General features: G+C 38.6%; 1 long non-coding RNA gene across 1 annotated transcript; it reads right to left on the bottom strand.

Moving 5' to 3' along the window:
- Positions 1-3,042: 3,042 nt before the first annotated feature.
- LOC130541247 (uncharacterized) lies at positions 3,043-12,045 on the bottom strand. The gene is made up of 3 exons (XR_010109233.1): positions 11,513-12,045; positions 11,203-11,367; positions 3,043-3,347 (listed from the first exon to the last, which is right to left on the bottom strand). It is a non-coding gene; the product is annotated as an uncharacterized LOC130541247 (long non-coding RNA).
- Between the last annotated feature and the right edge of the window lie 12,925 nt (positions 12,046-24,970).

Raw genomic sequence — 24,970 nt, 5'->3', positions numbered from 1 at the left:
GAACACATAGATGGGGTAAGAAATGATCTTGTATGATATAAGATTGATATCCAATAATGTATTGTATGCATTTATGTATTATGTATTATGATGAGCAGCAACTGACTAGAAACTGAAATAATAAACAACATTTACAATAGCAACAAAGATATTAGGTTTGGTAAAACTTACTATAGTTTTACCAAACATGTTTAAGACCCATACACTGAAAAATATCAAATATTGGTGACAGAGATTGAAGGGGTCCCACAGAAATGGAGAGGTGTCTTTTTTTTAGTTAATGTGTCAGTTGATTGCATATTGATCAATAGGTTCAATGTGATTACAATGAAAATCATTGCAGCTTTTTATTTATAGAAATTAACGAGCTGATTCTATAACAAATAATGAAAATGCATAGGCTATTAACTAACCAAAACAATTTTGTAAAAGCAGACAAATTTGGAGACAAAAAGAAACACTACTTAAGACAATTAAGTGTATGGTAATAAAGACAGTGTTATTAACAAAATGATAGATGACTAGATCAATGTGCAGAATATAGAGAGTCTAGAAGAAGATCAATATGTGCATATTGGTAAAAAAACAAGTTTTCCCCCCGAAGAGAAACAAATTTAGGATGTCCGCTTGCACTACTTCTATTCAACATTGTACTGGAGGTTCTAGCCAGGGAAGCAAGGCAAGAAATGTAAAAAGAGAAAAAAAAAGACATCCAAGTGGAAATAGAGAAACAGTTCTGCCTTTATTGGCAGATGACATCATCATCTACATTAAAAATGCTATAAAATTTGACACAAAGCTACTAGAACTAATAAGTGTAGCACACTCACATAGCACAAGATGAACTAACACAAATCAATTATCTTTCTATAGACAGTCAAAAGCAATCTGAATTTTTTTTTTTTTTTTTTTTTGAGACGGAGTCTCGCTCTGTCACCCAGGCTGGAGTGCAGTGGCACAATCTAGGCTCACTGCAAGCTCTGCCTCCCAGGGTTCATGCCATTCTCCTGCCTCAGCCTCCCGAGTAGCTGGGACCACAGGTGCCCGCCACTACGCCCGGCTAATTTTTTGTATTTTTAGTAGAGACGGGGTTTCACCGTGTCAGCCAGGATGGTCTCGATCTCCTGACCTCGTGATCCACCCGCCTCTGCCTCCCAAAGTGCTGGGATTACAGGTGTGAGTCACCACGCCTGGCAAGCAATCTGAAACTTTAAAATGCCATATAGTATAGTATCAGAAGTAGACTATATTTAGGGATAAATCTTAGAAAAAAATCAAGATCTTATTCTGAAGTCTATAAAATATTTTAAAAATAAAAACTGTGAAATACATGTACCCTAAAACTTAAAGTATAATAAAAATTAAAAAAATAAAAAAAATAAAAAAAAAAAAGAAAATAGTAAAAAAAAAAAAAAGAAAGAAATCTTAGTGATGCTGTGTTTGGCTGAGATTTCTTAATTACAAGACAAAAAGAATAAATTATATTTTAAAATTCCTAAATTGACTTAATCAAAATTAAAAATAATTATTCTTCAAAACCTCTTTAAAACTGAAAATGCAAACTGTAGGCTTTGAGGAAACTTGCAAAACAAAGAAATTGTGTCTCTTATATAAACAACAATCACAACTCAATAGTAACGAAGTCATAATAATCACAAAGTCATAAATTCAATAATCACAAAGTCATAAGCTTCTCAGAAACATGATCAAAAGATTGGAAAGACATATGGCCAAAGAATGAATGGATATGTCACCAAAGAATGTATATGCATGGCAAACAAATACTTGAAAAGATATTTAATATTATTACTCATTAAAGAAACACAAATTAAATTTCCCATGAAATACCACTACACACATACTAGAATGGCTACAGTGTAAAATTGACTATGTAGGTAAAATGTCATAAAATTATTCACATCTTTGACTTACCAATTTCACTTCCAGGAAATATTCCTATAGAAATAATGAAAAGTGATACTCATGGTATAACATAAAGAACTAGAGAATAGTCCACAATGCAACAGCCATTAACATGACTCCTGCTGTTATATTTGTACTAATGAATACCAAACAGCTATTAAAATTATGATCTCAAAAGATCATGCTAAGTGAAAACATCAAAATGTAGAACTTCGTATGCCCTGTGATCTCAATTGATCAAGTCAATTAGAATAAAGCACATTTAGATAACAATAGTAAGATTAGAGGTGATTTTTCTTTTCTATGTTTCTATATTTTCAAATTTCTACAATGTCAATACATTATGCTAATATCAATTGTATTACTCCTTTTTCACACTGCTATAAAGAGTGGCCAGAGACTGGGTAGCTTATAAAGAAAAGAGGTTTAATTGACTCACAGTTCTGCATGGCTGGTGAGGCCTCAGGAAACTTACAGTCATAGCAGAAGGAGAAGCAGACATGTCTTACACGGCAGCAGGTGAGAGAGAGAGCGAGCAAGAGCAGGGAAAACTGCCTTATAAAAGGCATCAGATTTCATAAGGACTTATGCACTGTAAGAACAGCATGGAGTAATCTCCTCCCTGATCCAATCACCTCCCACCAGGTCCCTCCCTTGACACACGGGGATTACAATTTGGATTACAATTGTTGATGCAATATGGGTGGGAACACAGCCAAACCACATCATCAATATTTGTTTATTTTAAAATAATATGTATTTTGGCATATTATATGTGTTTTAAAACATATTTATGTATATGCGCATTTATTTAGTACCGCATATATTTAATAAATACATTAAAAAAGACAGCATTATTTGTGGTAGTCTTATTTTTTACAGGCAATTTTTATAGAGCACTTACTTTGTGTCAGTCTCTTTTTAACCACTTTATACACATTTCCTTTCTCAACCTGTTCAGGTATTTTATGGATACTGTATTCAACACTATTTACACTGGAGAAAACCAAAACCACAGCCTCAGTAATTTATGCAAAGTCCCTCAGCACTTAAGAACCTGTATCGGATACCTCTGTAGTTTAGCAGTAGACATTTCACTCTTCACCATGCTTGTATACTGTTCTCTGAAAAGGATTTAAAATAAGCCAAGATTTGTTTCTCTGTATTCCGTTCCTCATTTTTCTTGTCTTCTCTTTCTAAGCATTAGTCTACAGGTGAACTCTTAGTGTTTTAAACCTTAACCTGCCCACAGGCTTACCTTAGTCTTTTCTTTTGCAGCCTAAATATCTTCAGTTCTGTAAGTTTTCTTCATGAAATGTAATTTCTAGTCCCTCTGCCATTCAACTGATACACCTGGATGCAGCTGAGATCGATGCACTGCTGATGGCATTCTCGCTTAGCTGATTTCAAGTGTTCTAACTTCTCTGGTTGAGACAAAAAGAATTATAAAGTTCAGTTCATTAAAAAAATTAATAATGATCTTTGAACAATTCTGTATTTCATGGAATTTGCCACATTTTACTTTTTCTTGACCATGAATTAGCCAAAGTAAAACTATGGTAGAAATATTGAGAGGAAGTAAATGAGGCATTTTCTGGTATAGTAAAATTTACATATGTAAATATAGCAATATAATTATTCATACAAACATATTTCAAAATGTTTTGTTGGTCACTCTATTTAGTTGAACACTGGGACTACTTCAGCAAATATTGCTAAACATACCAAACTTTCTCAAAATAGCTATGATTGTACATATTTTTAAAGGTGATTTTATCTAAACTTCGCCAGCTCTTTTGCACTTTGCTGTCTGGGAGGTTAATTAGGGAGTGATTTATTGATGGCATTCAAAACTCTTTATAGCTAGGTCATGGCCTGTAACGTCTGACTGCCTCTCTACCAGGATAACACGGCTTATTTGCCTTGGAGCTATAAAAAGTAAATACAGGCCCTCTCTCTGATTTTACTTCCTAGATTTGTGCTGACCTCATCTGGGTACTCCTTAAAATATTAATAAAATTTTGATAATAAAGAAAAAGAAACAAGGCTAGGAAACTCAAATACCATTGTAATTATCATCATAATTATAAATGTGAGCATTATATTAATTAATATAATGGTATATTTTCTTTTATTTGAGTCATACCTTAAACTATATTGTTTCACTTAATTTTGTTACTCCCTGAAATTGTCTGTTTCTTCGTGGATTCTAAGAAATAATATAGTGTTAAATAAGACAAGAAAAACACAACATAAGCACATATACTTTACTGTTGGTATTTAACAACATGTGTATGTGTGATCTAAGTATTAAAAGACATAGATAAATGAAATGACCACGTCAAGCTAGTGGGACTGTGTCATTACAGAATATTTAATATTGACAACAGTTCATATTTTTATAAATTAAAATTTTAGTATTATATGTAAACAGTGGCCTGTTTATTTGCTTAAAAATTACAAGAGTAATTTCTTGAGTTTACAAATATATAGTTTTTAAATACTAATTAAAATTTCTATAAAAGTTTGAAGATCTGCATTTCATTAATTTTCACACATTCTTTTTGAATAGGTCAAAAGAGATATTGGCTGTTCTCACTGATAAAACCATACCTTGTCCAGAAATATTGGAGTATTTTTGTTTACAGATTTTTTGGAAGGTCATAGGGTAAAAACACCTAGTCTTCACTTTTGGAGTGTATCATGTATGCTATAGAAGGGACCTGCCACATGTCAGTGACTGCACCTGTTCCTTAGTACTAATTACACTGAATTTCCACAACCACCCATAAGATAGGCATTATTAACCAGTCATACACGCAAAGGACCTGGTGAGAGAAATACTCTTGGGACGAGAAATTGAACCAAACATTTATGTCTAAGCCCAGAATGCACGCATTAGCATAATTACGGGAGGACTGCAGCAGGGCTGACATTTAGAGCATCTCCTGTTGGTTCTTTTCCTGTGGGTGCACCTGACTGGCTATAGGTTTCCCTTCTTTTTGCCACCATATGTATTTAACTCTGACATCCTCTGAAAGTCTCCCGCTGATTTCCCAGATATGACACGGCACTCGTTGTCAGCCAGTGGTTGGCTTTTATCCTGACAGTTTTGTCCATTTTATGCCACTAATAACCATTCTTCCAATTTTCATTTGTAATCTACCCCACTCAGCCTCCCTCCTTCATGTTGTTCCCACTTCAATGGCCATTCTGCATTTAGTTTAGTAATAATTCAGGTTCCCTTCTATAATTATTTCCACCATTTCTAAACCTTAATGTTGGCTACATTAGATTGAAGATACAATGTCGATTGTTTTCAGAAACAACACAATGTATATTTTTAAAAGACAAACAAGTTTGGTTTGCAAAATCACACTAATTATCTATTTCATCATCTTAACGCCAGCTAGCATTTGAGTTCCAGAATGAAAATGTGGGCTTTGATTTATAAATATTAACGCCATAATCAGATTGTGATACCTTTCAAGAATAATTCAGATTGACTATTACCATTTGGAAAGAATATGGAGTAGAATGTGTCAACTTTGTTTTAAGTTCTCTTGTTGTCAAATTGTCTCAGATGTGGGTGTGGATACCTTCAAAGAGCAGGCTTAAAAAGAAACTATCATCAGAGCAAACAGGCAACCTAAAGAATGGAAGAAAACTTTTGCAATCTACTCGTCTGACAAAGGTCTAATATTGAGAATTTACAAGGAACTTAAACAAATTTAGAAGAAAAAAAACAAACAACCCCATCAAAAAGTGGGCAAAGGATAGAACAGATACTTCTCAAAAGAAGACATTTATCCTGCCAACAAACATGAAGAAAAGCTCAATATCACTGATCATTAGAGAAATGAAAGCAAAACCACAATGAGATAGCATCTAATGCTTGTCAGAATAGCTACTATTAAAAAGTCAAGAAACAACAGATGCTGGCGAGGCTGTGGAGAAATAGTAACGCTTTTACACTGTTGGTGGGAATGTAAATTAGTTCAACCATTGGGGAAGACAGTGTGGTGATTCCTCAAGGATCTAGAACCAGAAACACCATTTGACCCAGCAATCCCATTACTGGGTATATATTCAAAGGAATATAAATTATTATATTATAAAGATACATGTACATGTATATTTATTGCAGCACTATTCACAATAGCAAAGACATGGAACCAACCCAAATGCCCATCAATGATAGACTGAATACAGAAAATGTGGTACATATATACCATGGAATACTATGCAGTCATAAAAAGGAATTAGATCATGTCCTTTGCAGGAACATGTATGAAGCCATTATCTTCAGCAAACTAACACAGGAACAGAAAACAAAACTTCACATGTTCTCACTCATAAGTGGGAGTTGAACAATGAGAAAACATGGACACAGGGAGGGGAACAACACACACCAGGGCCTGCTGGGGGGTGGGGGACAAGGGGAAGGAAAGCATCAGGACAAATAGCTAATGCATGTGAGGCTAAAAACCTAGGTGACTGGTTGATAGGTGCAGCAAACCACCATGACACACATATACCTATGTAACAAACCTGCATGTTCTGCACATGTTCCCCGGAACTTAAAGTAAAAGAAAAAATAATTAAAACAAACAACAACAAAACAAACAAAAAAACACTTAGGCTTAGCCAGGCCAGTCCCTGGGCTAAGGGATATGATAATCACAGCAACTGGCCAACTGCGTTAAGGGCCAAGGGCTAGCCCCTGTGTCAGGGGTTTTGCATATATTATTTTGAATCTTAGTAAAAATGGTAAAACTTATTATTATTCCCATTTTCCAGATAAGGAACTTTTGACCTAATTAGAGGAAAGTATAATCAAAATTAAACGTCAGGGCCCAAACCCCAAGCTCTTTCCAGGGTTCTGAAATATTAGCAGGCTTGGGCCTGGTAACCAGCAGACACACACGGAACCCACAGGTCCTCACACTTCAGACTGCCAGGTGACTGCAGCTTGGCTGGTCCAGAATGCAGGATAGCAACACTCCCCAGGCACTCACCGTGAAAGCCATCATTCACAGTCACTGCACTTAAGCACATCATGTGCGGTGGCTCCTTCATCCTGAGGGCAGCCCTGTGGGGTGTTGGCATCCCTATTGTACAGGTGTCTCAGAGAGCTCAAGCAGCTGGGATGATGTCACTCAGGAAAGGCCAGAGTCAAACTCCTCTCTCCCTGGTTCCTTTGTGTGTTCTTGACATCCACACCTTCCTTTTACCCTGAGTTCTTGCTTAAATTCTGGGATCCTGACTCCCAGCTTTACCCTTTATTTCAAATTCTTGGAGAAGCCCTAATCCAAACACTTTGATCATCTGAGTAGAAAGTTGCTCCCCTAATGGAGGTACTGGCTATGCCACTGAGATGGCAAAGTAAATTTTTACAAAATGAGTTATATCATTCTTCAGTCCTAAGATTACCTCCAGCTAGGAAAGTCTGCATTTTGTGATGAAACATTACATTTTACAAATATCTGGCCCCATATTTGTGGTATTCTTTTTTTTTTTAGGTTTTACTCAGGTATGAAAAAATAATCACCTTACTTTGGGAAGCGTTAAGAATGCTAAGATTATTTGTATGTTAATGTGTTTTGATCACTGAGAATTCACAAACTTTGAAAGCAAATTTTTCAGAATAATTGAGTCACACTAATGTTTAGAAATAATAATTGGAATTAGTAAAAATTCTGCAGCAAAAACATTCTCTGCTCTAATGGAGTAAAGATAAATGTGGCGAGAAATGTTAATACAGACTCACTTCAGCGATTTCTCCTGTTCTGATCTTGGTTTTTATCTCCTTCTGAGTGGAATTCTATATTTGGTAATGATTATGTTTCATTTAAACCTTATAAATACAATGCTACATTAAAATATCCTGCTTTATGACAAACATATATGTGACATATATATTACCTGGTAAATATAAAATATATATTTTTTAAATGCTGTATTTCAGTATCTAGAACTTACCACTGTAGAATCTGCCTGTCTAGATAATGTTGGACAGAGGTGAGTTTCTGCTTGTACCTGTTCAGGTGAACTAACCACTGTTGTAAGCGAGGTTTTATTTTATACTTTAGTACTTTCAAATGTTATAAAGCAGCATATATATCAGAGGGCAGAGTCTGGGATATACGAAAATGCAGACTTACAGAATACAAACCCTACACATTTTATTTCACTCTGGCATTGCCAAGAGGCATTGGGGGCACTGTTTTGTTAACTGGCCCCTCAGAGGTGGCATCCCTAAACATCCTTAGACTTCATTAATTCTAGTAAATCATTGTCAAGAATGATCACCAAACACTATGGCACCTTGTCCTCTTTGAATAAAAGATGACAATGTGGGTAAAAGAATAGAAAAACTCAAAGTAATTATGGTCAATAAACTTCTATGGTGACATATATAGTATTTCATTATTACATCTTCAAAATACATCTTGCATAAAATATTTTTAAAGAAGCTTAAAGCCAATTGTGGCAGAAGAAAATTACCAGTTTATGGACCAGTCAGATCCATTATTATGAACAAGGAAAAGTATTTTTCTTCATTATTACAAGAAAGGTAATGTCTTAAAAATTTAACAACTATGTTTAGAATCTATTATCCTGTCTTTTCATTTAGGGATTTAATATCATGCTACCTCTCAATATTATTTAACAGTTCTATCTATATAGGCTGTGCCTCCTGGAGATTTTTTTTAGCTCTTGAATTACAAGGACAATCTTATACATTGGCTTTTATCTTTCTCACAATATCCAAATATACTGTTGACTCTGCATAAATATTTACTGAATAAATGCCAAACAATTAGAAACACACAGTGAGAAAGAAATTAACAAAGTAATATTGAGACCATTGTAAAAGTTTTTGTTTCACCACATTCCTTTTCTTGGTGAAATACTCATCCCAGTGACGACCCATTCCTTAATTGGAACTTCCCTAGAGAAAGATCTAAGATACAAGTTACTACAGCCACATACAAACCACACTTAGAGTAATCATTAAGTCATTAATATGATACTTTAATTCTTCCAGCATTTTATGGTCTTTGTTTAACATTATTCTTAGAGATAGCATGAGCTGGTTCTGGGAAGTTAATTAAGTCAAAATAAGCACTTATTATAAAATATAATTCTCTATCATTTATCTCTGACCCTACCAACTCCTCACCCAAAGAAACATCCTCCTAGTACCTACCTCATGGCACACTCACCAAACTGCATAGCCATTGTCCATCTGCATGCCATGATTACAGCTGCAGAGGACAAGGGCCCAGGGAGTTCATCTTTATACACTTAGAACCTAGATAATGTCAGCTTGCAGCCAATACTCAGAATATCTTATGAATTTATATAGAACACATAATCTCGTGATTATATACTTATTTCTTTTCTAATGATAGCTTTCAACTGTGAAATACTGCATGTGTTTTTCCAATTGTTGAGACATCACTGGGCAGAGTCCATAAATTTCTCTCCATTTGTATTTTTGAAATTTTAAAAATTTAGTCTCGTATCTGATTTTACCCCACCCCCAGTGTAGGCTTCTGCCCTGATCCCTGCAGCTTGGAGTTGGGGAAGATGTCTCACTTGAAGATGCCTCCTCATCTTTCCTATAACACTGTCATTAGGAGGAATGGGGGACAGAGATGGGGATGAGATCCTCTTCACATGGCTGACCAGATACTAGGAAGGAAAGAAATATTGCTACTGCTCTAGTTCTGTCCAGCTTGTGGGTGATGCCTATGTGGCTGTGGCTTCTTTCAGGAAGTTGCCACCTTCAGCTTGGTCCCACCCATCACTGATGACCATTCCAGAATTGAAGGTACTTTCCTTGTTGGCCCCACTCCCCTGGTACACAATCCCATGCTCTCTTCGGAGATGGAGATTGAATTTGCAAGGCCCCATATCTTGCCCCTCTATTAATTCCCATGGTTCTTCTTGTGAAAGAGAAAAAATAGAAATTCTGGAATCCCTTCAGCACTCTCTAAAGGCTGCAGGGGTGAGTGGAGAGAGGGTCATCCCGTCTTTGCTCAGAAACACTGGGTGATGGTCTTGCTGCATGAGCTCCTGCAGAGACCCCCAGCCTCAGCCATCTCCCACGGACAAGTGGAAAGCTGTCTCCATACTTCTATCTCCTCTCTCTTCAGTGGACACGTGCTCATCTCTGCTAAGGGGTCTTACTCCACTTTCTTTACTGCCTGCCTTTTCCTCAATCATTCGGAAGCTTTGCTGTCAGATTTATACTCATGTGGCTTCAGAGGGGGGAAGAGTTCTCGCTTTCCCACACAGGGAACTGCACTTTGCATAAGGTTGGTGTTCACAGATGCCTCCCTCCCACTGCTGTCCTAGAGACGACACAGTGGATCGGGTCTGGGGGAGACACAGCTCAGCTCTGTGTGGGGAGGAGATACATGAACTTGAAATTTCGCAGATCCATGGTGGCACTCCTAAACATTTGGAGTTACTTTTTTTCCCCTTTCTTTTTGTATCTTTAGTCACAACACATGGACCACAAGAAAACTCCCCCTCAACATCTTGGTAAAGGCTGAATGGATAAGTGAATGAATAAATATACAGCCAGACTTTATTCCTAATGTAACTTATCTGTATTGCATTTGTCTTTTGCTCAAGTTAAACTAAGTTTTCTGAAACATAATATTTCAGAAGATCCCTGATTTAAACTAGACACTAGACCTCATGTCATAAGAGAACTACATGCTTTCTCCTCAAATATGGAAGACATCTCTTTAGTGTGTGCCATATCTCCCCCGAAAGATTGTAAGCTGTGAAAAATAGGACCCACATTCTATTTTTCTCTTCCACTTCTTCTCACTGCTAGGAATACAGCTGAATGTATAGCTTTCTCCGTGTGTATTTTGAGAATAAATGCAGGGATGTTGAACAGTTTATTAGATTCCCTTTGTTAATTCAATTCAATTCAATTTGATTCAATTCAATTCAATTCAATTCAATGCCTTTGTGCTGTTTCTAAGGACTCAAACTTATATTCATTTTTATAGATAATGATGTAAAAATGACATACTCTAAAATCATGTATAGGATTAAGACCAAGTCATATGTATCCTGCTTAAAAAATTATATTTGAATTTCATACTACAGATTATTTACATATTAAATTATCTTAGCAATCTAGTCGTAAGGTAATAGATTGCTTATCATAATTATCTTACATTTGTACTAGAGTGAATCAAGTTATGCAACAATGTAAAAAACACCTTAGCATTCATCAGGCCCCTTTACCTTAGCTTTGCATTGCTACCAGATTCCTGATAGAAGCTACATCATTTCTGGTGGAGGAGCCAAGATGGCCGAATAGGAACAGCTCCGGGTCTACAGCTCCCAGCGTGAGCGACGCAGAAGACGGGTGATTTCCGCATTTCCATCTGAGGTACCGGGTTCATCTCACTAGGGAGTGCCAGACAGTGGGCGCAGGTCAGTGGGTGCGCGCACCGTGCGCGAGCCGAAGCAGGGCGAGGCATTGCCTCACTGGGGAAGTGCAAGGGGTCAGGGAGTTCCCTTTCCGAGTCAAAGAAAGGGGTGACGGACGCACCTGGAAAATCGGGTCACTCCCACCCGAATACCGCGCTTTTCCGATGGGCTTAAGAAACGGCGCACCACAAGACTATATCTGGCACCTGGCTCGGAGGGTCCTACGCCCACGGAGTCTCGCTGATTGCTAGCACAGCAGACTGAAATCAAACTGCAAGGCGGCAGCCAGGCTGGGGGAGGGACGCCTGCCATTGCCCAGGCTTGATTAGGTAAACGAAGCAGCTGGGAAGCTCGAACTGGGTGGAGCCCACCACAGCTCAAGGAGGCCTGCCTGCCTCTGCAGGCTCCACCTCTGGGGGCAGGGCACAGACAAACAAAAAGACAGCAGTAACCTCTGCAGACTTAAATGTCCCTGTCTGACAGCTTTGAAGAGAGCAGTGGTTCTCCCAGCACGCAGCTGGAGATCTGAGAACGGGCAGACTGCCTCCTCAAGTGGGTCCCTGACCCCTGACCCCCGAGCAGCCTAACTGGGAGGCACCCCCCAGCAGGGGCACACTGACACCTCACACGGCAGGGTATTCCAACAGACCTGCAGCCGAGGGTCCTCTCTGTTAGAAGGAAAACTAACAAACAGAAAGGACATCCACACCAAAAACCCATCTGTACATCACCATCATCAAAGACCAAAAGTAGATAAAACCACAAAGATGGGGAAAAAACAGAACAGAAAAGCTGGAAACTCTAAAAAGCAGAGCGCCTCTCCTCCTCCAAAGGAACGCAGTTCCTCACCAGCAACGGAACAAAGCTGGATGGAGAATGACTTTGACGAGCTGAGAGAAGAAGGCTTCAGACAATCAAATTACTCCGAGCTACGGGAGGACATTCAAACCAAAGGCAAAGAAGTTGAAAACTTTGAAAAAAATTTAGAAGAATGTATAACTAGAATAACCAATACAGAGAAGTGCTTAAAGGAGCTGATGGAGCTGAAAACCAAGGCTCAAGAACTACGTGAAGAATGCAGAAGCCTCAGGAGCCGATGCGATCAACTGGAAGAAAGGGTATCAGCAATGGAAGATGAAATGAATGAAATGAAGCGAGAAGGGAAGTTTAGAGAAAAAAGAATAAAAAGAAATGAGCAAAGCCTCCAAGAAATATGGGACTATGTGAAAAGACCAAATCTACGTCTGATTGGTGTACCTGAAAGTGATGGGGAGAATGGAACCAAGTTGGAAAACACTCTGCAGGATATTATCCAGGAGAACTTCCCCAATCTAGCAAGGCAGGCCAACGTTCAGATTCAGGAAATACAGAGAACGCCACAAAGATACTCCTCGAGAAGAGCAACTCCAAGACACATAATTGTCAGATTCACCAAAGTTGAAATGAAGGAAAAAATGTTAAGGGCAGCCAGAGAGAAAGGTCGGGTTACCCTCAAAGGGAAGCCCATCAGACTAACAGCGGATCTCTCGGCAGAAACCCTACAAGCCAGAAGAGAGTGAGGGCCAATATTCAACATTCTTAAAGAAAAGAATTTTCAACCCAGAATTTCACATCCAGCCAAACTAAGCTTCATAAGTGAAGGAGAAATAAAATACTTTACAGACAAGCAAATGCTGAGAGATTTTGTCACCACCAGGCCTGCCTTACAAGAGCTCCTGAAGGAAGCACTAAACATGGAAAGGAACAACCGGTACCAGCCGCTGCAAAATCATGCCAAAATGTAAAGACCATCGAGACTAGGAAGAAACTGCATCAACTAACGAGCAAAATCACCAGCTAACATCATAATGACAGGATCAAATTCACACATAACAATATTAACCTTAAATGTAAATGGACTAAATGCTCCAGTTAAAAGACACAGACTGGCAAATTGGATAAAGAGTCAAGACCCATCAGTGTGCTGTATTCAGGAAACCCATCTCACGTGCAGAGACACACATAGGCTCAAAATAAAAGGATGGAGGAAGATCTACCAAGCAAATGGAAAACAAAAAAAGGCAGGGGTTGCAATCCTAGTCTCTGATAAAACAGACTTTAAACCAACAAAGATCAAAAGAGACAAAGAAGGCCATTACATAATGGTAAAGGGATCAATTCAACAAGAAGAGCTAACTATCCTAAATATATATGCACCCAATACAGGAGCACCAAGATTGATAAAGCAAGTCCTGAGTGACGTACAAAGAGACTTAGACTCCCACACAATAATAATGGGAGACTTTAACACCCCACTGTCAACATTAGACAGATCAACGAGACAGAAAGTCAACAAGGATACCCAGGAATTGAACTCAGCTCTGCACCAAGCAGACCTAATAGACATCTACAGAACTCTCCACCCCAAATCAACAGAATATACATTTTTTTCAGCACCACACCACACCTATTCCAAAATTGACCACATACTGGGAAGTAAAGCTCTCTTCAGCAAATGTAAAAGAACAGAAATTATAACAAACTGTCTCTCAGACCACAGTGAAATCAAACTAGAACTCAGGATTAAGAATCTCACTCAAAACCGCTCAACTACATGGAAACTGAACAACCTGCTCCTGAATGACTACTGGGTACATAACGAAATGAAGGCAGAAATAAAGATGTTCTTTGAAACCAACGAGAACAAAGACACAACATACCAGAATCTCTGGGACGCATTCAAAGCAGTGTGTAGAGGGAAATTTACAGCACTAAATGCCCACAAGAGAAAGCAGGAAAGATCCAAAATTGACACCCTAACATCACAATTAAAAGAACTAGAAAAGCAAGAGTAAACACATTCAAAAGCTAGCAGAAGGCAAGAAATAACTAAAATCAGACCAGAACTGAAGGAAATAGAGACACAAAAAACCCTTCAAAAAATTAATGAATCCAGGAGCTGGTTTTTTGAAAGGATCAACAAAATTGATAGACCGCTAGCAAGACTAATAAAGAAAAAAAGAGAGAAGAATCAAATAGATGCAATAAAAAATGATAAAGGGGATATCACCACCGATCCCACAGAAATAAAAACTACCATCAGAGAATACTACAAACACCTCTATGCAAATAAACTGGAAAATCTAGAAGAAATGGATAAATTCCTGGACAAATATACTCTCCCAAGACTAAACCAGGAAGAAGTTGAATCTCTGAATAGACCAATAACAGGAGTTGAAATTGTGGCAATAATCAATAGCTTACCAACCAAAAAGAGTCCAGGACCAGATGGATTCACAGCCGAATTCTACCAGAGGTACAAGGAGGAACTGGTACCGTTCCTTCTGAAACTATTCCAATCAATAGAAAAAGAGGGAATCCTCCCTAACTCATTTTATGAGGCCAGCATCATTCTGATACCAAAGCCGGGCAGAGACACAACCAAAAAAGAGAATTTTAGGCCAATATCCTTGATGAACATTGATGCAAAAATCCTCAATAAAATATTGGCAAAACGAATCCAGCAGCACATCAAAAAGCTTATCCACCATGATCAAGTGGGCTTCATCCCTGGGATGCAAGGCTGGTTCAATATACGCAAATCAATAAATGTAATCCAGCATATAAACAGAGCCAAAGACAAAAACCACATGATTATCTCAAAAGATGCAGAAAAGGCCTTTGACAAAATTCAACAACCCTTCATGCTAAAAACTCTCAATAAATTAGGTATTGATGGGACGTATCTCAAAATAATAAGAGCTATCTGTGACAAACCCACAGCCAATATCATACTGAATGGGCAAAAACTGGAAGCATTACCTTGAAAACTGGCACAAGACAGGGATGCCCTCTCTCACCACTCCTATTCAATATAGTGTTGGAAGTTCTGGCCAAAGCAATCAGGCAGGAGAAGGAAATAAAGGGTATTCAATTAGGAAAAGAGGAAGTCAAATTGACCCTGTTTGCAGACGACGTGATTGTATATCTAGAAAACCCCATTGTCTTAGCCCAAAATCTCCTTAAGCTGATAAGCAACTTCAGCAAAGTCTCAGGATACAAAATCAATGTACAAAAATCACAAGCATTCTTATACACCAACAACAGACAAACAGAGAGTCAAATCATGAGTGAACTCCCATTCACAATTGCTTCAAAGAGAATAAAATACCTAGGAATCCAACTTACAAGGGATGTGAAGGACCTCTTCAAGGAGAACTACAAACCACTGCTCAAGGAAATAAAAGAGGATACAAACAAATGGAAGAACATTCCATGCTCATGGGTAGGAAGAATCAATATGGTGAAAATGGCCATGCCATCCCCATCAAGCTACCAATGACTTTCTTCACAGAATTGGAAAAAACTACTTTAAAGTTCATATGGAACCAAAAAAGAGCCCGCATCGCCAAGTCAATCCTAAGCCAAAAGAACAAAGCTGGAGGCATCACACTACCTGACTTCAAACTATACTACAAGGCTACAGTAACCAAAACAGCATGGTACTGGTACCAAAACAGAGATATAGATCAATGGAACAGAACAGAGCCCTCAGAAATAACGCTGCATATCTACAACTATCTGATCTTTGACAAACCTGAGAAAAACAAGCCATGGGGAAAGGATTCCCTATTTAATAAATGGTGCTGGGAAAACTGGCTAGCCATATGTAGAAAGCTGAAACTGGATCCCTTCCTTACACCTTATACGAAAATCAATTCAAGATGGATTAAAGACTTAAACGTTAGACCTAAAACCATAAAAACCCTAGAAGAAAACCTAGGCATTACCATTCAGGACATAGGCATGGGCAAGGACTTCATGTCTAAAACACCAAAGCAATGGCAAGAAAAGACAAAATTGACAAATGGGATCTAATTAAACGAAAGAGTTTCTGCACAGCAAAATAAACTACCATCAGAGTGAAGAGGCAACCTACAAAATGGGAGAAAATTTTCACAACCTACTCATCTGACAAAGGGCTAATATCCAGAATCTACAATGAACTCAAACAAATTTACAAGAAAAAAACAACCCCGTCAAAAAGTGGGCAAAGGACATGAACAGACACTTCTCAAAAGAAGACATTTATGCAGCCAAAAAACACATGAAAAAATGCTCATCATCACTGGGCATCAGAGAAATGCAAATCAAAACCACAATGAGATACCATCTCACACCAGTTAGAATGGCAATCATTAAAAAGTCAGGAAACAACAGGTGCTGGAGAGGATGTGGAGAAATAGGAACACTTTTACACTGTTGGTGGGACTGTAAACTAGTTCAACCATTGTGGAAGTCAGTGTGGCGATTCCTCAGGGATCTAGAACTAGAAATACTATTTGACCCAGCCATCCCATTACTGGGTATATACCCAAAGGACTATAAATCATGCTGCTATAAAGACACATGCACACATATGTTTATTGCGGCATTATTCACAATAGCAAAGACTTGGAACCAACCCAAATGTTCAACAATGATAGACTGGATTAAGAAAATGTGGCACATATACACCATGGAATACTATGCAGCCATAAAAAATGATGAGTTCATGTCCTTTGTAGGGACATGGCTGAAATTGGAAATCATCATCCTCAGTAAACTATCGCAAGAACAAAAAACCAAACACCGCATATTCTCACTCATAGGTGGGAACTGAACAATGAGATCACATGGACACAGGAAGGGGAACATCACACTCTGGGGACTGTTGTGGGTTGGGGGGAGGGGGGAAGGATAGCATCGGGAGATATACCTAATGCTAGATGAGGAGTTAGTGGGTGCAGCGCACCAGCATGGCACATGTATACATATGTAACTAACCTGCACATTGTGCACATGTACCCTAAAACTTAAAGTATAATTAAAAAAAAAAGAAGCTACATCATTTCTATTTTTGTAACTCCCATTGGCTAATACACAATAAGCAATCAATCAATAAATATTGCTAAAATTTAATAGAATAAAGGAAGTAGTTTGGGTACCATTACGTACCACCACACAGATTTAACAAACTATTAACAGAATAAATAAAAGCAATAAAATCCAGCTTCAATTCAAAATGTTGCTCTTCTTCCCAAGAGAACAAACATCTATTTCATCTGTTTAATCACAGGGACATGACACTTACTGTATACACAGAATTGTGATAGGATCTCTAGTGAGACAGCTATGTTCCTAAGAACAAGAACATGGCTAAAATGAGGGTAGACTGGAGAGGAAGTGGTGATAGGTTTCCAGTAGGAACTCAGATAAAAGAGTGACAGTCAGAACTTCAGAAAAGTGACCTAAAATGTACGTCACAGAGAAGGTGGTGCCAGTTCAGTTTTGGAATACCACTTCTGCTCTGTTCTGCATAAAATTATTATAATGATCTATGGTGCGTAATAGAGGTATTCTTATAAATGAAGAATAAATACTGGTTAATACTGCATTTGAATACAAGGAACAGAAACCCAAATTAATGTGACTTATACACAAATGTGTCTACCTCTCACAAAGCGAGAATTCCGGGGATGTGCCTGCAGCTACCAGCTTTGGAATTTCAAAACAGATGGCTTTGCAGCTCTCTTGTCCTTTCCATCACCGTTGCAAGATAGGGCAGCCTATATTGATGTCATGTTGTTAATTAATATTCACAGTAGGAAGTAGGAGGAATGGGGAAAGAGGTTGGAGGTGATTTGCCTAATTTTTGTTGATTTAGTCAGCAAACCAATGTTTTGTAGCCCTATCACCATCATTACCACCAGTACCTCCCTCAGTGGATGCCTGGGGGAATGTGTACTTAGCTTGGCAGGCCCTCTGTTTGGGTATCAGAAACAAGGGGATTGGGAATGGATGTTGGGGCAGCCAACCACGGAGTCTGCAACTGGACTCAAATAAGGTTTTCCTTGCTAAGCCACTCTGGGGGTCGACTTGGGCACATGGTTCAGTTTGATTCTTAGAAAAGAAAATGACAGTCAGTGTTATTCATTGATTATAATCGTAGTTTTGCAAAATTCTACTTACCTAAAGAGGTACTAGACTATTACTCCCAAATACACTAATGCTGTAAGTTATGTAAACACATTTTAAATATGATGAATAGATGTTCAGGAAATGAATAGTAGCATGTTATACTACAAAGAATGTAAAAGCCCAGAGAAAAAGAATTTTATACTAAATCTTATAAAGTCCTTCAATCTTCATGCATCTCATGAATGTGCTCCCCAGTGGGTCTCCTTTCTCTGTGATTCTGCACAAGCTACTCCCTTGGCCAGGAGTTCCCTGCTTCCTCTTTCCTATTCGAAGAAAATTACTCTTCATAGGAATCACAGAATATCTTGTGATACACTTGTTTTATTTATTATTGCTGAAAACATCATGTTCTACTGAATTTAATATACTTTCCTCTCTTCTGAATAGGTAGAGACTAACTTCAATTCATAATCAAATCCTCAGAACCATGCAAATTACTCAGTGCACAGAGGAATCTATGGTTATTTGGGTCAATGCAGGAATGAATGAGTAATGATTGAAAGAGTAAATTAAAGTAAAACTAAACATGCGCTTATTGAAATCTGCTGCTGCAAGTTGGTCAAGAAGAACTGATCCCATACGGCTCACACACATGTGAGAACACTCTTACAGGAACTAAGAGTGACTGATGAGTAGACGTTTGTGTGCAGGCATATGGCCATTGTTTAATTGTCAGGTACCTTTCGGATTAGAATCCCACACAAGCCTTCCTGAGATCCTTCATTAGAAAATATACAGAAAACATACATACTACTTTTGGTGTATTACTGTATAAAAATTGACATTTATTTAATGGTGTGTGCTTCTCTTCTATTTATCTTATAGATGTAATTTGCAGTGAATAATAACCTGGATATAGAACAGGAGGAAGCATCTCCGAGGGCAGAGGCAGACAGGCAGTTTGGACAGGACATGCAAATTGTTCCTTACGCCACACCAAACTGCAAATTGCAATTTTTTTTTTTTTTTTTAAGACAGAACCTCACTCTGTTGCCCAGGCTGGGATGCAGTGGCACGATCTTGACTCACTGCAACCCCTGCCTCCTGGGTTCAAGAGATTCTCATGCTTCAGCCTCCCAAGTAGCTGGAATTACAAGCGTCTGCCACCACGCTGGGATAATTTTGGTATTTTTAATAGAGACAGGATTTCATCATGTTGGCCAGGCTGGTCTCGAACTCCTGACTTCAGATGATCCACCTACCTTGGCCTCCCAAAGAGCTGGGATTACAGGCGTGATCCACTGTGCCCAGACTACGGCAATGCATTTTTGGTGCAGGTCACCCTCGAGTGCTTTTTGGTGTGAGCAGCACATGGACAAAGCTGCCGAAGGGCAGGAGTCCCTGGGTTTCTCTTGGGGGCCAGTTGCTCTCGGAAGTTCCTCTCCTTCACTCTCTAAATAGCCGGTTTGTCCAACATTCCTGTTTGAAAAACATCCAGTGAACTATGACTTTGAACAAGAAACATTACACTTCAGTCACATCAGTCTAAGAAGTAGTGAAGAATTAAATCTTTCCACCTACAGGGTATGTGAGGTGGTCAGGAAGATAATGAGGATAATTCTCAAACAACTTTTTGCCTTCGAATTGCCCGAGGAAGTCATTTTTTCTCATTTTTGCCTCTTTCTAGTTTTTTTCTCATGAGATAAATGTGACAAGATGGACTCATGAATAGGAGAAGCTGAGAGTCATTTATTGCCTCAAGTCTCTTGACTGTTTTAAGAAATGAGAAACCAACTTCACTTAAAAATTAATACAAGTCTAAACATTCTCAGATCTTTTTAGTAACTATGTAAATTTTCAGTCGATTGGTTTATGTACTGGACTGACTCATTTTTTAAGGAGGAGGAAAAGGTTCAGGTACAGAAGTCCTGGCTTCTACCATGCCAATGGGGACTAGCACCAGCAGTAAATAAGGGAGTGTTATGTGACCTAATGCCAGCAGGTAACCTTCATTTGCTGTTGCTAGACTATTTAACATATTCTAATTCATATCTGTAATTTACTTCAGCTTTGCTCTAGAGAGTTTTTGGCTCCTCATTAGTCCTGGAGTGACTGAAGCAATATACATGTTCCCTGAAGAAGGGTCCTACCTAGTCCTTTTCCATCACTCTCTCTGCTTGGCTATCTTCTGTCTACAGTACCCTATTTCTGTGGCTCCTTTACAAACTTTCTCTTAAGTTAAAATCTCCTATGTACTTAAACACAATTACCACATCCCTCCCTTCCATCCAGAAATTGCTTTATAAACTAATGAGCACACTAAAAATTGCAGGCAAATGACTAGCTATAGGAAGCAGCTCAAAATATTTTAATTATTCTTGGTTATAATAAAATCAACATTCATTGACACCTTACTTGTTTCCAACCATCAGATATTTATTATCTCATTTTATCTTCACACCTGAATGAAGTAGGGCACATATTCCACACTCCATAGATGGAAAAGATGAGGCAGTTGCTACCTGGAAAATGAAAGGATTGGATTTTATTTTCTATCAGTACCCAAGGGATTTCTAATCCAAGATCAAATTCTAAATATAGAAATTTACAAAATAAATCTTCTGCTAGAATATATAATTCTAAATATAAAATACTGTGGAATGTTGGAGCTTGACATCTTACCTGTCTACTAACTAAAAGAAAAAAAATGTAGAAGAAACAAGAGAGAAAATGTAGGGATAAGTGGTTTGCCCACAGCCAGTTAGGTAGAAAGCAGAGTCTAAATTCTGAGCTGCTCATCTCTCAGATTTTTTGCGACTGAAGAGTCTGGAAATTTTATGGCCAATTTCATTCATCTTCTGAATGTATCTTTAGCTTTATGGTTGGTCTGAGGAGCAGTCTCTTTGGGTAATTCGTACCTGGGCCAGGGTGCAGAAGTTCAGGGCTGCTGTGCCCCTCGTGAATGAACCTCACACAGCTGAAGCTTAAAAGCCTGAAGAGAGAGCTCCCGTGAGTCCTGCCTCTGTCTTTCTCACTCATCCCCTTTGCTGGCCTTGAAACAGATTTAAAGAGCCCTTATGTTGACTGAAATAGGATAGGAAATGGCCAGCCACTTGACCTGAGAAAGAATACCACACTAATAGAAGCTGACTCCTCTGCACAAACATTATTTCTCTATGTGATACGGTTTAGCAGAGTTTGTCTCCAGTGTCTAAATGGACCCTGAATGTAATGCTGGTGTGTGTGTGTGTGTGTGTGTGTGTGTGTGTGTGTGTGTGTGTGTGTGTTGGGGGTGGGGCGAAGGGAAGAGAGAGAAAAAAAAAGTTTTTGTATTCCTGTTCTCTGGATGGATTTTTTAAAATTTGCTCTTTGGGAATGAGGAAAAACAATCCCACAACAGTAATACTCCTTGGGCTCCATAACTATAAATGCAGAGGATTTCACCAGTGTCTTTATTAGTCATTATTCCCCGCTGTGACAAAACCTCTCTGTCTACCTCCAGCAGAAAAGGCATTTATCAAAGGCTGTTAAAAGGCATTAGGTGTACAGATTTGTTGCCTCTAGGTTCAGCCTTGGAAGCCCAAATGCTCTCTCCTCAGCCTCCACTCCCACCCCAATGGCCTCATTGCTGTGGCTGAAAGCTAAAAGCCAGGGCTCTACCTGGCTGCAGCCACACCACCAGTGTCTACGCCACCTCTGCACCAGAAACTTAAAATCACAACCTACTGGCAATCCACCTTGCCCCAGCCCTGCCACTATATCTGGATACTCCCAAGTTTGTCCCAACAGAAGAAGCGGAAACTTCCCCAAATGGTTCTCACAGCTGGCTGAGCATGGGAATCACCCATCCAGTTCTCTAGCCGGGGGTCCTGTCTCCTCAGGGTCTCTGATCATTAGTCAGATTTGGAACCACTGCACGGGGGCGACCCTTGAGGTTCCTTGCAGCGATGAAAATCATCTGGGCTGCCAGAAAACCAGGAGCTAACACCGATCTCCAATTCCATGGCTCCTGTGAAGCATGGCTCATATTAGCATTCATTTTTAAGGTAAAGGAGCTGTGAAACAGTTCAGTTGGAAAAAAGACCCATGTAGCAATCACTGCAGAGCCCCTGCTGCTCTACTTCCTGCAAAGCTGAACATGCATGCTTAAAAAACAGGAAGGACTGGTCAGGCATGAAGACACTGCAGAAATCTGAGCAACACAGAAACAGGTTCTGACTTCTGCCCAGAGAACCTACACTCCAGAATGTCTTTATTTGGCTGTATGTGTAAATTGAACCCATCATTGAGAGACTAAATGTTTTAAAAGAAAGTAAGATGGGAAAAGGAAAATTACTTGATTCTTCAGTGCAATTATTTTAAATTTAGTAATTCCCATTCAGGCAAACATTCTGCATGCCCAGGTGAAAGATGTGTGTGTCTGCCCGATCCCTCACTTGTTCATCTTTCTATACGAAACCGGACATTTGTATGTACTCACAATGAACAAAATACAAGTTTTACAGTAGTTTAATATAAGGAAGCTTTGACAAAAATAATTATGTTGATGCTGGCATTATTTATACTTTCCTTCTTCCCTGTCCCCCGACAATTGTCTAAATGGTGAAAGCTAAAAGTAAGGAGATTTAGAAAATACAAAAACCATCAGAGATAATGACACAAACAAGCGAGAAAGAGAGAAAAATGTCACATCAAATCTTTTCACCTAAAATCAAGACAAGTAACATTTAGACAAATATCTTATTTTTAATTATATATGAGCAAATATGTGTGTCATAAAGTGCTATATACATTGCTGTATTAACATTGTATTATATTTTCCACACCATTGAGTATTTTTTAATCAACAATATTTTAAGCAATTGCACTATTCGTTTATATGGATATACCATTGTTACTTTATCTAGACATATAGGTCACAGCTTGTGGGGGTTTCCTGTTTGGGCTGGTAAGCTTCTTATGTCTAAGTACTGGCACAAGAATCATGACTTTAACAAATAGACTTACTGGAGCTAAAATCAGGAGGTTTAAAAAATTCCTGGTAATTATTAACAAATGAGAGTCAGAGGAAGATGTAGTAATACATATCCAGTAGAAACAGCTGTAGCCCAAATGCTTGCAGGCCGTCATCACTGCCATCTCACTCAATTAAAACCAAAGAAGAAAACCTGTAACTTTGCATCAGTTAGTACTGATGTAATCCTAGCATTGGTACATCTTTTATGCTTATTACAAAATACTATGAACTTGCTTATTAGTCATCTATGAATATCATTTTGTCATTGTATTGTATTTTATTGATCTTATTTACATTCATTCTATGTTGTTTATAATTTTGATCTATTTACCAATTAATTTATCAGTCACAGTTGCAGCAATACATTCGACTGTTAATTTAGAAATCTAAATGTCTCCTTTGCTGCTACTATAACATATGATATCAACTCTTGATTTTAGGCTTAGAAAATCTCACCCTGCTCACACACATTTAAAAGAAAAACATGAAATATTGCGTGCACACACATTTCAAAAGCACAATATTAAAACAAGCGTCCTATGTGCTCTACACAGCTGAGGAAACGGAATCATATTAGTAGTATCGACCAATCACATCCATCATTCTGCTCCAACAGCTAAACCATTATAATCAATTTTCTGCTTAGGATTCTCTTAATATTAGCTTTGGTTGTAAAATATATGCATAATTCTCTAGACAATATGTTGGTTTATTTTGCTCATTTAAAACATTTATGTATATGAATCCTCTTCAGTTTTTCATGCCTTTGTTTTCCAAATATGATACATTTTAGTTTCACTTATGTTTATGTATATAGTTGTGGTTTTTACATTTTCATTGCTATATACGTCATTTTACATATGTATAGCACAGTTTAATTATATATTCTAATGTTGAGGAATACTTTATTCTTTTCAATATGTTTCTATTATAAAACATGTTGCTATAAACACTGTATCAACCAGGAGAGAAACATTGCCAGTAGTGTGAACATTTCATGTGAAGAATTGTTAACTAGTAAGACCTACTCTTAACTACTATAAGGAATGAAAGAGCGTGCTAAGGAGTACAAAAGTAGCAAACACAGAAAGCAGCAACTACCTCAGAGGACGAGGAACAAGGAAGAACCAGGCTGAGACCACCGCCTCTTTGGAGAAGGCTTTACTGCGCAGGAGCAGTACCTGCTGGGAGAAGGGACTTGCTGGAAGACGTGGGTAGAGCCGGTCCATTGGTCCAGTGCACCAAGAAGTCAAGAAGTTTTCAGGGGCTCAGGATGCAGCTGGCCCATCAGAGTCACAGAGATTAATGCTACTGAGCCTCTTGCACACCAACTTGCTGGCTGCCATGCTACAAGCAGCACAAAAGCACCAAAAAAAGGGAGCACCTCTCCCCTGCGACTGTTTTACAGTGCCCCACCTAGCTCTTTCTAGAGACAGAGCCTCACTTTGAGACAGCAGCTAGAGAACTGTTCACAGGGCCCATCTCCATATGACAAAGCAGGGTCAAGAATGGCGGTCTCAGAGCTGGGTGGCAATAACTCATAACAGACGCAAATCTCTTCATGTTAATCTAGTGCTCCTAAACAGGAGGTTCCAGGACACATGCCTGGGAGAAGAGGTACTT

The sequence above is a fragment of the Pan paniscus genome, chromosome 12 (genome assembly GCF_029289425.2).
Source record: "Pan paniscus chromosome 12, NHGRI_mPanPan1-v2.0_pri, whole genome shotgun sequence".
Lineage (NCBI taxonomy): Eukaryota > Metazoa > Chordata > Mammalia > Primates > Hominidae > Pan > Pan paniscus.
This window is presented reverse-complemented; position numbering and strand designations above follow the sequence as displayed.